General features: G+C 39.8%; 1 pseudogene; it reads right to left on the bottom strand.

Moving 5' to 3' along the window:
• Nucleotides 1-262: 262 nt before the first annotated feature.
• LOC115728420 lies at nucleotides 263-12,539 on the bottom strand (annotated as a pseudogene).
• Between the last annotated feature and the right edge of the window lie 367 nt (nucleotides 12,540-12,906).

The raw sequence follows: 12,906 nt of genomic DNA on the forward strand, positions 1-12,906 counted from the left end.
ATTACATCTTACTCTTTGAACTATAACTCCCAATTTCAAAATTTCAAGCTTAATATTTCAAACTTAGTCTCCTAAGATCCATTCTCATCTCACTAGAACTCACCACTTGAAGATTCAAATACCTCACTGGAAGACCTTCTATTTTGTACATATTACCAGCGAATCATAACCTATTCCTCAGAATCCCATTCCCTTGTTTGTATGATCGTTACTTTTTATCTACTTTTCTGATATTGCAAATTTTTCCCTCAAACAGGCGCAAAAAATTTAGTCCTACAAGGAGGCTCTGGGAAGCTTGACTCACAACGCCTTTTGAGGCTGCCAACACAATGGTAGGATCAATTCAGATTTCAACAAAGCACAAATCATTGCCGGAAATGGGCAAGTGATGCTTGTAATTCTTCCAATGCGTGCCCCTTTGTCTCCGGTACCAGCTTCACAGTGAATACGATAGTCAAACCGCAAACGCATGCGAAAATCAGAAAGGTTCCTGAAAGCAGCATAGTCAATACATAGAATTGTTAGTACACACACCGGACACATGAACACATGCAGTTCATGTTTATAGGCTCCAGAGAAGCATAGCTGGTGAAAACTACGGAACAAGAAAGAGAAAAGGAGAATTAATTACCCGTGGCGCTCCAGTCGAGCATAAAGTTGAAAGTGTAGCTAACAATCCAACAACAGGACCACCTAGCCAAGGTCACCACGCTTCCAGCGGAACCTTTAATATTTACTGGGAATACCTATTGAGATCATGTCCATCGGAATAGATAGGTTTCTAATCTTATCTGTGGCCTTGAAATGGAGATTATAGAGTGTAATGTTAGACTTATGGTATGTACTTACCTCAGACATTATAACCCACGGTAACCCGGCCATGCCAAGGGAGTAAGTTATGGAATACACCTAATTGCAATAAATAATCTGTCAGCATCTTCAACACAACTAGTCCTGGAAAGACGGTAGAGCACTTAGAAGCACTAAAATTTGATGAAGAATTCAGTTAACTGTTGCTTCCACGTTTGAAAGAAAACGCGGTCAAACATTTTTCCTTTTCTTTCCCTATCTTGTCCTGGACAGATTGACCAATGAGCCTAAAAAAAAAAAATTCATTACCAATATATTGTTCTAAAACTGAGTAAAAACTACTGGGGGCCAAATCTTTTTTGTTCTTTTGTCGAATTGTGATCTGACAATGTATTATTGCCCGGTAAGTTAGGGTTGAGCCACAACTCGTTACGCCCTCAATCATAGGAGCTAGCCGTATAAAGAGTTGAAAAACATGAAAGTAGAAAGTATTTGTTATACATGCTTACCATAATGCATACATACGCCAAAATGGGAGTGACTTCCTTCCAATACTGCAGGTCCTGGCTTAACAGCAAAGTATTAAAACAAAGGTTCAGGCCACTTCATGACATCACAAAAATATTAGTTTGTGCTTCTAATAACACTTCAGAAGCTGAATTTCTGCTTCAGAAGTGCTTCTGAAGCTGAAATCCGTTTGGTAAAGACACTTCAAAAGTGCTTCTGAAACTGAAATCCGTTTGGTAAAAATATTGACTTCTGATAGGAATTTCTACTTCTGAAAGAGATTTCTACTTCTGGTTGGATTTTTGGTCAACTTTGAGAAGCTAAAAATTTTAGCTTCTCGGTTTAATCACTTCTTTGACTCCGCCGACCAATGCCCGCCCGTTGGTCCCCCGCCCTCCCGCCGGCCGCCGCGGTCGCCGCCGCCGCCGCCGCCCGCCAGCCGCCGCCGGTCGCCGCCGCCGCCCGCCGCCGGTCGCCGCCGCCGCCGCCGCCCGCCGCCGCCCGCCCGGTATTTTATTAAAAGTAAAAATTTTAGAAGTAGAAATTTTATCAAACGTCTTTTTTTATGAGAAATCAACTTTTGATGGAGAAGTTGAAAAATCAACTTCTCCTTTTGATGGAGAAGTTGAAAAATCAACTTCTGCTTCTGATGGTGTTTCAGAAGCAGAAGTGTTACCATGCGCGCCCTAACATTACCAAACAGAGTCCTGTTTTTTTTTTTTTTCTTCCTATTTCTGAGAACAAAAGAACAGAAATCAAAGAAACAGGAGCACTACCAAACAAACCCTTCGTTAGTGTTGGATTACCTGCATGAAGAATGAGAGTCCTAGAAGAAAGCAACTCAAGCCCATTCCAGCTGAAGAAAACTGCAAATGAGGGTCAGATTTGGTTATGCGTGTGAGCGACTTTAACGACTGTGTCAATGTGTACTGGTTTAGTCACCATTAAAAGCGGTCTTCTTCCAACTTTATCTATCAAGATTACATTAAGAACGCTTGCTGGGATCTGCAAAACAGGTGAGAAATCTTGAAAATGGGACAAAGGAAACTATGTTACAGCGTGATTCTCGATAGTCGATTACCTGGACAATAGCTATGCTTCGGGTACCAATGCTGCTTGAAAAGTCTGTCAGGATAATAAGTTGAGATTACCAAGTCTTCATTCGTTATGATTGAGTAACAAATTAATACCGCGATCTTTACCAGCTGATTTAAATATAGTGGTTGCGTAATATTCAAATGCATTCGCCCCTTCAAATTGTTGAAGCATCATCAATCCGACTCCTATCTAGGATTTGCAAACATTAGGAAATAAAAAGAAAAGCAAGACCAAAAAATGGCGTGCGGTTCGAATATTTTCTGGGGAAGGCTTACTGTGAGGGAATGAGCATATCTTCGTCAAAACAAATCGAGAATCCTAGACTGGGATTGCCGTTCAAAGGTTTCTGTATAGTCCTGTAAGACAATACTGATGGAAATATCAAAAAGTAGTAAGAAAATTCTGATATGTTAAATGTAGAAATTACTCTGATTTCTGCCGCTTCCTGGGAAATGTCCGTGTCTTTGCCTCGGAGTCTCTGCAACGTGACTTCAAACTCCTTTTCTTGACGGACTTTTACCTGCCAGTCATTAACTACAATAATCATCATCTGCGCAATGGAAAATGCTGAGTCCTAACTGCCAAATTGCTACAACATTAACTTCAATTTCAGTCATGAGTAAAATTTATATTGGCATGATATTCAATTCGTCACTACTCTTCCCATTTTCAATCTAAAATTTTGGCAAAGTAATGTGTTTGCGCATGAGAAACATTTAAAATGATCTTTTTTTTAGTACGTCGTGGTGTGCTAAAAGATTCTCCACATGGCGTACAACATTCTACTTGTGCTATTTAGATTGGCTCATCATCTAATCAACCAAGTTCCCTTATGTCATGTGTTGAGAGAATACCCTGTACCATTTTGACGATTGACAAAATAATCAAGGTTACCAATGCATCTACTAGTTGTGTAGAAAGAACTTATAGATGCGCAAGCCAATGAGTTGGTGTCTGGACTAGGAACATCTGAATACCAGCAGTGCTTTGCTTCTACAAAGTTGAACAGGCAAGCATATGTTTGGAAGAGCCGGAGTGTAGAAGGTGAACAGCAAATTCAATTTGAAGTATGGAAAGACTGGACGGACCGGTTGCAGAAGCAGCTCCTGCTATAGATGTTATATAAGATGTGTTGGCTTCTACATTCCTGGATAAAAAGACCTAGATCTTCTTCCAATTTGATTTGAATTCGAATTGATTTCTAGCAACTACTTTCAAGGTTTGGAATCCACAACAAGCAAACCGGAGAAGATCATAGTAGTTTTCCCTTTTCTGTCCAAGCAGTCAGAGAGTCAGATAGCCTGTAGAACCAAAAGCCTCTGTTCTTATAATGTTCTGCTTTGCGTAGGGACAGGTGAATAGAATCACCATTTTTAGGTGCATTGAGCAGATAAATTGGTCCAAAGGTTCCTGTGACCTTGAGATGGCTTTCCACGATTAATTTGAAGATTGAAAGGTAAATCAAAGTTAAAAAGAATGGCTCAGGACTTTGGTGGAGATGAAGAACTTCTATTTTCTCCCTATCATTCATACTCTTGTGCTTATACTTATTGTTATTCTCTGAGATGGTTATATTTCTTGTAATTTGGGAAAAGAGAGTGGTGTACAGAGATGTTGCGCGAAGCAAGTGATCAAACAGTAAAATAGATTAAATAAGAAAATAAATCAAGTACCAAATTTACGTGGTTCAGTTATAGAGGTCTATGTTCACAGAGAGAGCAGCAATGAATTTCACTATAAATTAAACGATATAACTAATATTATAACCATACTCGAGTTACTCAAACAGTCTCAATATTTCCCGACCTCCAATTACATTCAATAACCCACGAGTGTTTAGCCCTCACAATTTCTCATGAAATAATCTCTTAATCTCATGATCAAAACCAACGAAGTAAACCCTTTCAAGCACTCAACAACAAGACGTGAAGTCCAACTTCAACAGGAAACATATGTATGAACTCGAAGTCCGACCAAATCAAGGTCAAATTCAATGTCCATGTTGACGTTCCAAGTTCAGTGGCCAAACTCCCACACACATTAGGAAAGGTATTGCCGTATATTTCCTTTTCCCTGTTTTTCTTATTCATTTGGACTCTAACACCAAAAAAAAAAAAAAAAAAAAGAAATCTGATCTTCACGGCATATATAAATAATATGTTATTTTGAGTTGAGTTTCATTCACGGGCTCAAATGCTAGACATAATTTAACAATCTCTACATTGGCTCGACGTTTGAGTCAAGTTACAACAACTTCACTAAAGTCCGAACATCGTCATTACTCTCACACAACCCCTATGGGCTCAATCGCTATAGATATCATCCAAGTTCAAGTCTCGCTTGAACTTTAACATAACTACGGACCTCATCATAACAACAATTGCATATGCACCTTTAACTTTCTTGCCCTTCCATCAAGCATACCATCACTAACTCAAACATAACATGGACAAACAAATATTCTAATGACAGAATAATCAACAATGTTATCCGACCACACTCATTCGAGAGTCCGACATCCTATAGCAGTTAATGAGGATCTATGATCGGACCGTAATGAATGGGATTGGTCCGACCTCTCACTTGGATGGTTGACTCCTACCATCGACAGATGTCCCATGCATGTTTCGTGAATAGCAATGCACAAGAATGAATGAATTGTGATATAGCGTCGAATAAGCCACTGCTCTACTCCCGACTTGAAATCCATGAAGGACTTTAAGGGAGAGAAAAAGAGGCCCTATACCATACATCATGCTGCCTCGGGACGACCGCACTCGGGTCGCCCGCCGTACCAATTGCATTCGCTAGGAATCTCCTAGCTATACCAACACTAGGGGAAAAGTATATTTTTAGTGCCAAAAGTTGTGTACGGATATTACTTTAGTGCAAAAAGTTTCAATCAGATCACTTTAGTGCAAACTTTCTTGAAAAACGATTACTTTAGTGCCAAGTTCGATTTGCTTCCCCGAAATTCTGACATGGCACTTTTTTATTAATATTTTCCGCTGATGTGGCTCGCCGGCAGTCCACTATGGCAATTTTTTTTAAAATTTGAATTTTTTATTTAAATAATTTGAGAAATAGCTGAAAAATTTAAAAAAAAACTGAAGATTCAAATAAAAATTTGAAGGCGGGAGGCAAGGGTTTTAGTAGCCCTTGCCGCCGCCGCCCCACCATTGCCGGCGAGGGTGGGGTATGGCTAGCGAGGGTCGCCGAGCCCCGGCTAGGGGCCAATGACACTCGGCGGCCTCGGACAAGGGCCGCTACCCGGTGGGGTCAGCCTACGGTGCTCCCTCCTCGTTCATTGGTGCTTGTTGGGGTTGATTCAAGAAAAAGGGGGGAACAGATCTCTTAAGGGAGCTAAAAACCATACCAAACCAAGAGAGGAAAAGAAGAGGAATTTCTTGTGTTGAAGACCAAGAGAGAAGGAAAAGAGAGAGAGATTCGGTGAAGGAGAGATTGAGAGAACCATGGCCGATTGGGGCCTCGCCCTTCGGGTGCAATCGCCTCCCTCTCTACGTGTCAAAAAACCCAAAAGCCCTCTGTCTTCATCTCTCCTCTCTCTCTCCCCCGGCAGTTTGAGTCACTACGGCTACGAAGGTGACCATCTCCCTCCTATTCAAACCACCAAAGCAGCCATCCCCTCCCTCTTATTCGAAGAAGCTGCGGAAAAACTCCTAAGACCTAGCGATATCATTTACTGCTACTAGGGTTTTTAGGAGTTACGTGGCACCACCGGCCCCCACGAAGTCCGCTTCCTCCGTGGCTGCTACTCCTACTTCTGCTTTTGCTAAGGCTTCCAAGGTTGTGGCGAAGTTGAAGAAGGCTAGCGATTCGGCCTCACCGAAGGCGCCGAGCGAGCCGTTGGGGATACATAAAGTGACTTCCGTCTCGCCGGGGCTCACTCGATTCCTCAACGCAAGCGAAGCCTCTCACGTCAAGGCCGCCCATTTTTTTATTTTTATTTTTTAAAAAAAATTTCAGCTTATTTTAATTTGTTTTAAATAAAATTTTTATTTTAAAATTTGTCTGTTAGCTTTTCTTTTTTAAAAATATTAATTTATTATTTTTATTTTTTCTGAATTTTGAAGTCTACGTGGAACCAACGTGGATTTCATTTTTTTCTAAATGCTAGTTAAAATTCAAAAATTAAATAACAATGCCACGTGGCAATTTTGGTTGGAATTTTTGGTCGAAGGCACCAAAGTGATCATTTTCTCTCCAACTTGGCACTAAAGTGATCCGTTTGAAATTTTTAGCACTAAAGTAATTTCAGTACACAACTTTTAGCACTAAAAGTGCACTTTTGCCCCAACACTAGAGAGCATTTTATGAGCCTTCTCCGATAATGTTTCGTTCATCAACTCTGCAACATATTGTGGTTTACTAGCATTAGTATCGTGTCTCATTATGCCTTCCTTCATGCAAAATTCATTTAACAACTCTAAGTAGAACTTCATGCTATTATCGGTTCGCACATGATTGATCATTTTACCAGCCTCCTTTTCGATCAAAGCTCTTAACCGCATGATCCGGACAAAAACATCAAACTTGTGCCTAAACACAATCACCGAGGTCCTCTTCAAGTAGTCATCTAAAAATGTTAGCATAAACTTTGTACTCTTCCTCGAAGAAAACTATGACAGCCTCCGAACATCCAAGTGTATTAATTCGGCAATTTCCGTGATTTCTTTGACATTCGCACTAAACTGTACTTTTCGCCATTGATTTGAATCACATCACCCGCATACATTCAGTTCATTACTCACATAATCACATAGTTAATTCCACTCACTTAGAACCTTCCGATTTTTCTTGCTAATGTTCCCAAACATATATACCACAATTCATACTCTTGAACATATGCATCCGATGTCTCCGCATCGAAATGTGTCGATGTCTCACCTTGAAGCTCATAAATGCTATTGTGCTTGATTCCTTTCATTATCACAAAGGCACCTCGAACAATTTTCAGAACACCGCATTCTGAAGAATACCAGCAACTAGCTAAATCCAGGAAAACTTAAGGGAATTCGGTTTTTTTTCAACTCTCGAACATGCCTAACTCCAATCAATGTCTTCATAGTACCATTATGCACACAATGCCAACAACTGCAACATCGCATTCATTATTGTTCCCCAACCGCACTTTACTACTATATATGCATTGATAAGTAAAAGCTAGTTCCTGTTTGGTGTAGCATGAAAAGAATAACTACAATCCATTATCATTCATCAAATGACGAATCATTAGTAATAGAGAATACATAATGAGCACTAATCTGAATTACATTCAACAACAGCTACAACATTATTTGCGGAATCAACTTTAATTCCCTTACCCTTCTAATTCTTCAATTTAAGGAAATTCCTTCTAAAATGCCCCCTCTTACCAAAATTTCAACAGACATCACCACTAGTCCTAGACCGATTAAGTTATTCGAGTTTATACTACTTCTCCTAACACGAGTACAAGTTCTTTCTCTATTTTCACCTACTAAAGCAGTAAATATAGATTCACCAGACTCTCTTTTATGGATGTCCTCAAATCTTGAATCTCATCGAATGTCAAACTTGTTGACCTAGATGAATTACTATCCGCGATAATAATAGTATTTCAACTATCAAGCAATGAAGATATTAGAATCAAATCACATACCTCATCTTCAAAGTCAACCTCAACTGTACTCAATTGACTAACATTCACATTGAATTCATTGATATAATTATCAATTGATGCACCTTCGTTCATCTTTAAGTTAAACAGACGTCACATCAAATAGACCTTGTCAATCGCAGGGGCTTCTCGTACATATCCAGTAGGGCTTTCATCAAATTCATTACTAGATTTTCTCACAAGAGAATTTTTACAAAGGATACAAACATGCCACCATATATACATATATATAGAGCATATACATACATGTATACATTATATTACTTGGCTATTAGATAGAGTAGAGTAAACAAGAGGAGTGTCACATTTTCTCAATATGAGTTTTTTGAATGAGAGATTGTAAAATAATATTTGTGGGTTTACTTTTGGCTCAATCTAGATATTGGAAAGACTTGAGCGTGTAAGCAATTGTTACTTTTTTATTGTTAGTGGATTATTTATTGTTGGCTTTCACGTGGAGAAGGTACCTACTTGGACCTAACCACGTCAATCTCTAGTGTTCTTTATTGTTTCTCATTTATTTCTCTAGTGATTTTGCATTGATTTAATTGCAAAATTCATTAATGTTTCTATAGTATATTATAAAAATTGGTATTGAAGCTAAGGTTAGGGTTTCTAGAATTAATGTAGGGCTTTTTCTTTCTTTTTTGTCACTATTTGGAAATTCTGTAGATGCAATTATGTTTGGAGCGAAACTTGAGATTGAGGTGTGTGCCCTATTAACAACCCAAGGTTTGGCGAATGCGTTGGATGGAAATAATATGTTTCCAGAAACAATGAAAAAGGCCGATAAGGTAGAGTTGATGGAGAAAGCAAAAATCATAATTATGTTGAATCTATCAGATGAGCTATTGATTGAAGTGGTCGAAGAGAAAAATCCACAGAATTATGGGCAAACCTTGGGCACTTAATCCGATGAAATGTTTGAACAATCGCTTGTATATGCTGAAAAGGATGTTTTAGTGCCAAATGGTTGAAGGCACATCCTTTGTAGCCCATTTAAATGAGTTTAACAAACTCATGATGAACTTGAAGATTGTGAATGAGTCATTGCCAGGTGAGAAACAAGATATGATGTTGTTGGCATCTCTGTCACATTCTTTTGAGCACTTTATGGATCACTGCTATATGGGCGTATTATGATCACTTTGGAAGAGGTAAATTCTGCCTTGTTTTGTAAGGAGTGGTAAAAAAAGTTATGAGAAGATAACTTAGCACGAAATTTGATTATTCGAGATAGAGATGAACGAAGAGAGTCCGGAGGAAGCAAATGGAATATGCATTTTAAATCGAGCTCCAATGTGCAGAATCGTCGATGTTACTACTGTGATGAGATATGGCACCATAGGAGAGAAAGTATCTTATTCATGAAAAAGTTTTAATTTTCGTAAAATATCCAGTTCACCCCCTCATGGTTACTCAACCATTCAATAGTCCCATCGGATGACTAATTTGGACCTAAAACTCATCAATTCGTCTCCACTGGATGAATCTACATAGAGTAAAGTGAAGGGCCACAATCTAAATTAAAGTTTCGAATGAGCACCTGATACACTCCATGAACAACTCACCAGCCATCTTGGAGACTCGGGGATGAGGAATAAACCAAAAACGTGAAGTACGCAGGGGATTCCACCCGAAAATGAATTCATGGACGGTGAGCTTCTGATTGTTTCCAAGGTAAATCTAACAAAACAAAGCACAAGAGAACCGAGACAGGAACCTATCAAAGCCAAGATATGCCAGGAAACAATAGTTCCTAGGAAGTACATCAACAAAATGCCACAGCACGACAAAAGCTGCAGCAAGACCAAGCAATGGTTGACGAGCAACGCATCGGAGTCGACCCCATTACCGGTTTACAACGGCTCAAAAAAATGTTTACGTGATTTAATGCCGTGAATGCTCCCCGGACGTGTTTGGGTGTTATTTCGGCAATGTACACCGGTACCTGTTTGGCCGCAAAAATCATGATCAACGTCTTCCGGAAATCAATTAGGACAAGAAAATCTGTACGTTTCTACATTACCTCATAACTTAGAATCCCAAAGCCAACTCCATGTGATAGTCTTCCGATATCGAGCCACCAAACATTCCGTAAGCTAAGATGAAATACATCGTTAACCGCATCACAGCCTTTTCGGAGCAGGAAATGGAACAAATTGTCCCCAAACTTTAGTCAAGTCATCGACAATCTATCGAACGAAGTTCTGAAGAGGTAAATAGACAAGACGAACCTTGGCAAATGCTATAGAAAGCCATCTCCTTGAGTGCAAAATATTTGCGAAATCCCCATTGTGCAACGTCGCAACAATACCTCAATTAAGAACTCAATGAGATCCTTTTCGGGTTCTTCAAATTCAAGAATAGTTGGAAAGGCTAGAGAATGCCGTACCGATCTTCGGCCCATCATATCGGTCATCCGGCTATTAACCAAAGCTCCTATTACCCCTCCTATTGTTATTATAGAACCAAAAAGCGAGTACCGTAACATGTCAAATCGGGATTACTAATGTTAGAAAACCTGAATCGTGACTCTCAAATTCCCTTTATCCAATGGTGTCTCAAGAGTCATAGCTAGCTAATGCGTTTTCGGGGCATCGACCATGCTTTTTAGGAAAAAGTTGCGTTGTAAACAAAAGTGGGTTGATCATTGTGACCTACGTCCACGAGAAGATCAGTACAAAATTCCATAACAAATTAAACGATACAACGAAAATTACAATCATCCTCGAGCACTTAAATACCGTTTTCTAGCCTCCAATTATAACTGATAATATTTAGCTCTCACAATATCGTGTGAAATGATATTTTAATCTCACAAAGGGAATACACAAATTCTTAACACAATAATCTAACTACCCAAATTACTCTCGAGTGTAATTCACGAACAAAAATAAACTCACGTGAAGAACACTCACATAGGCAAAACCTCCCTTCGTTGGTGCTCAAAGGCACGCTTCAAACACGATGGGTCTCCTCTATTTGTAGCCAAGGGAAGATCTTGCTCACCATCGTTGACTTTTTGGTGAAAGAAGCCCATCACCAGCTAGTCAAATGGCCGACAATACACGCTCTTCAAGTTGGCGGGAAAGAGTACGATCACCTCTCTTTCGTGCGCAAAAGAGATCTCCACCAAGACATGACAAAGAAACAATTATTTCCCAAGTCTCGAAGTCCAACTTGGGACTAGGAAGAAAACAAAAGAGGCAGGCAAATCCACTTTTGAGGATAAAGAGGCAGACAAGTTCCAAGGACATTCCAAGACGTCACATGTTGAGAAGTAGTGGAAGGCGAAAAGAATCCTTCAAGAGTAAAACATTATTCAAAGGAGGGACATGGATCGCATGATTACTTCTAATAAATGCCACAGTGCGGAAATTGTTCATATGCTACGACTACTTTACGCCCTCCGATCTCAAGCTCGAGATGTATTCTATCCGCTAAGATGTGATTTGAGATCGTATTAGTAGATGTTCAGCACAAAATGTCACCGAACGAAGAATTGGCTGAAATTGGTAGCAATTCATTATACTTTCTAGCAATACACGGAGAACATGTAGCATGTATGCTTGATAGGACTCATTGCCGCCGTAGAGAGGCCCGGATCCTCCATTATGCCCGACTCAACAGGCGACGAATACCCAGACTGCATTATAAAAATACGCCACTGGTTATGGTAACTTCTACCCGGTGAAGAGTAACTATACGAGAGACTACGGCCTAAACAGAGCAGTTAAGAAATCTAATTAGTTTGTCTCTCTCCCAAACCGAGTTTCATAACAAACTTAATTAATCCTAAAGAAGCAACTTTAGTCTTTTAATGTTGTCCGAATTATGACATTCTTGAAAAATCCAGGTCAGCATAATATCTTTGGTCTATTAAACCATGTGATCCTCAGCAGGTGCTTCTGCAACATTATTCCCTTTCGCTCCCCACACGCCCCAACAAACAAACAAAAAACAACCAGACATTCAACGAGAATTGCAGACAAGGATCTTGCTCGTTGTAACATCGGACGAATGCCAAGACGAAAGCCACCATTTTTTATCCGGAATGAAAGTTGCTAAAAGACAAACATGGGCCGAGCAATTGGCTTCGTCCTCTTTCTTTTTCTAACGAAGCGTTCACTCGAATTTGAAGAACCCCGTCGCGGGAAAGCCAAAAAAAAAGTGTGCTTGACAGAAAATTGAGCGGGGTTCTTAGTGATCAAAATATGTGCACACAATTAACGAAAGGACTTGATGCAATAATTCTCACAGTACACCCAGTGGCGAAAGACCCGCAAACGGCAACGAGCGTGCTAAAAACGACCAGAGGCGTGACCGAGTGATCACTTGAAGACATGGATTTGCCATAGTTGTGGAGAAGCAGAGAGCTTGTGCGCAACCCGTCTCCTTCTTGGCTCTCTGTCTCCATCCCTTGAAGAACATGAGTCGGCTACCAGCCCGAGCATATAAAGGACAGTCGGTTGGTGTGAGAGAGAGAGAAGAGGAGGGGGCGCAGAGGGAGCCAGGGGCGAAGAAAATATTAGGTAGTTTGGACTGCATCAGAGTCTCATGGTTCACGCCACTAGCTAGTCGCCACGTGTCCAGTAGGGGCCATTTAACTTTTTTTTTCTTCCTTTTGGTTGAAAAACTCTGAAAAGGAAAGCGAAAAATTTCAAGACAGTAGGTTTATCTTATAAAAGGATGTATTCTAATTTCTAAAATTTATCACAAAAATATAATTGAGCACAAAAATATAATTGAGTCCTAAAAGTTACAAAAACTACGATCAAGTACTAAAAATAATCAAATTGATGAAATCG

The sequence above is a fragment of the Rhodamnia argentea genome, chromosome 3 (assembly GCF_020921035.1).
Source record: "Rhodamnia argentea isolate NSW1041297 chromosome 3, ASM2092103v1, whole genome shotgun sequence".
Taxonomy (NCBI): Eukaryota; Viridiplantae; Streptophyta; class Magnoliopsida; order Myrtales; family Myrtaceae; genus Rhodamnia; species Rhodamnia argentea.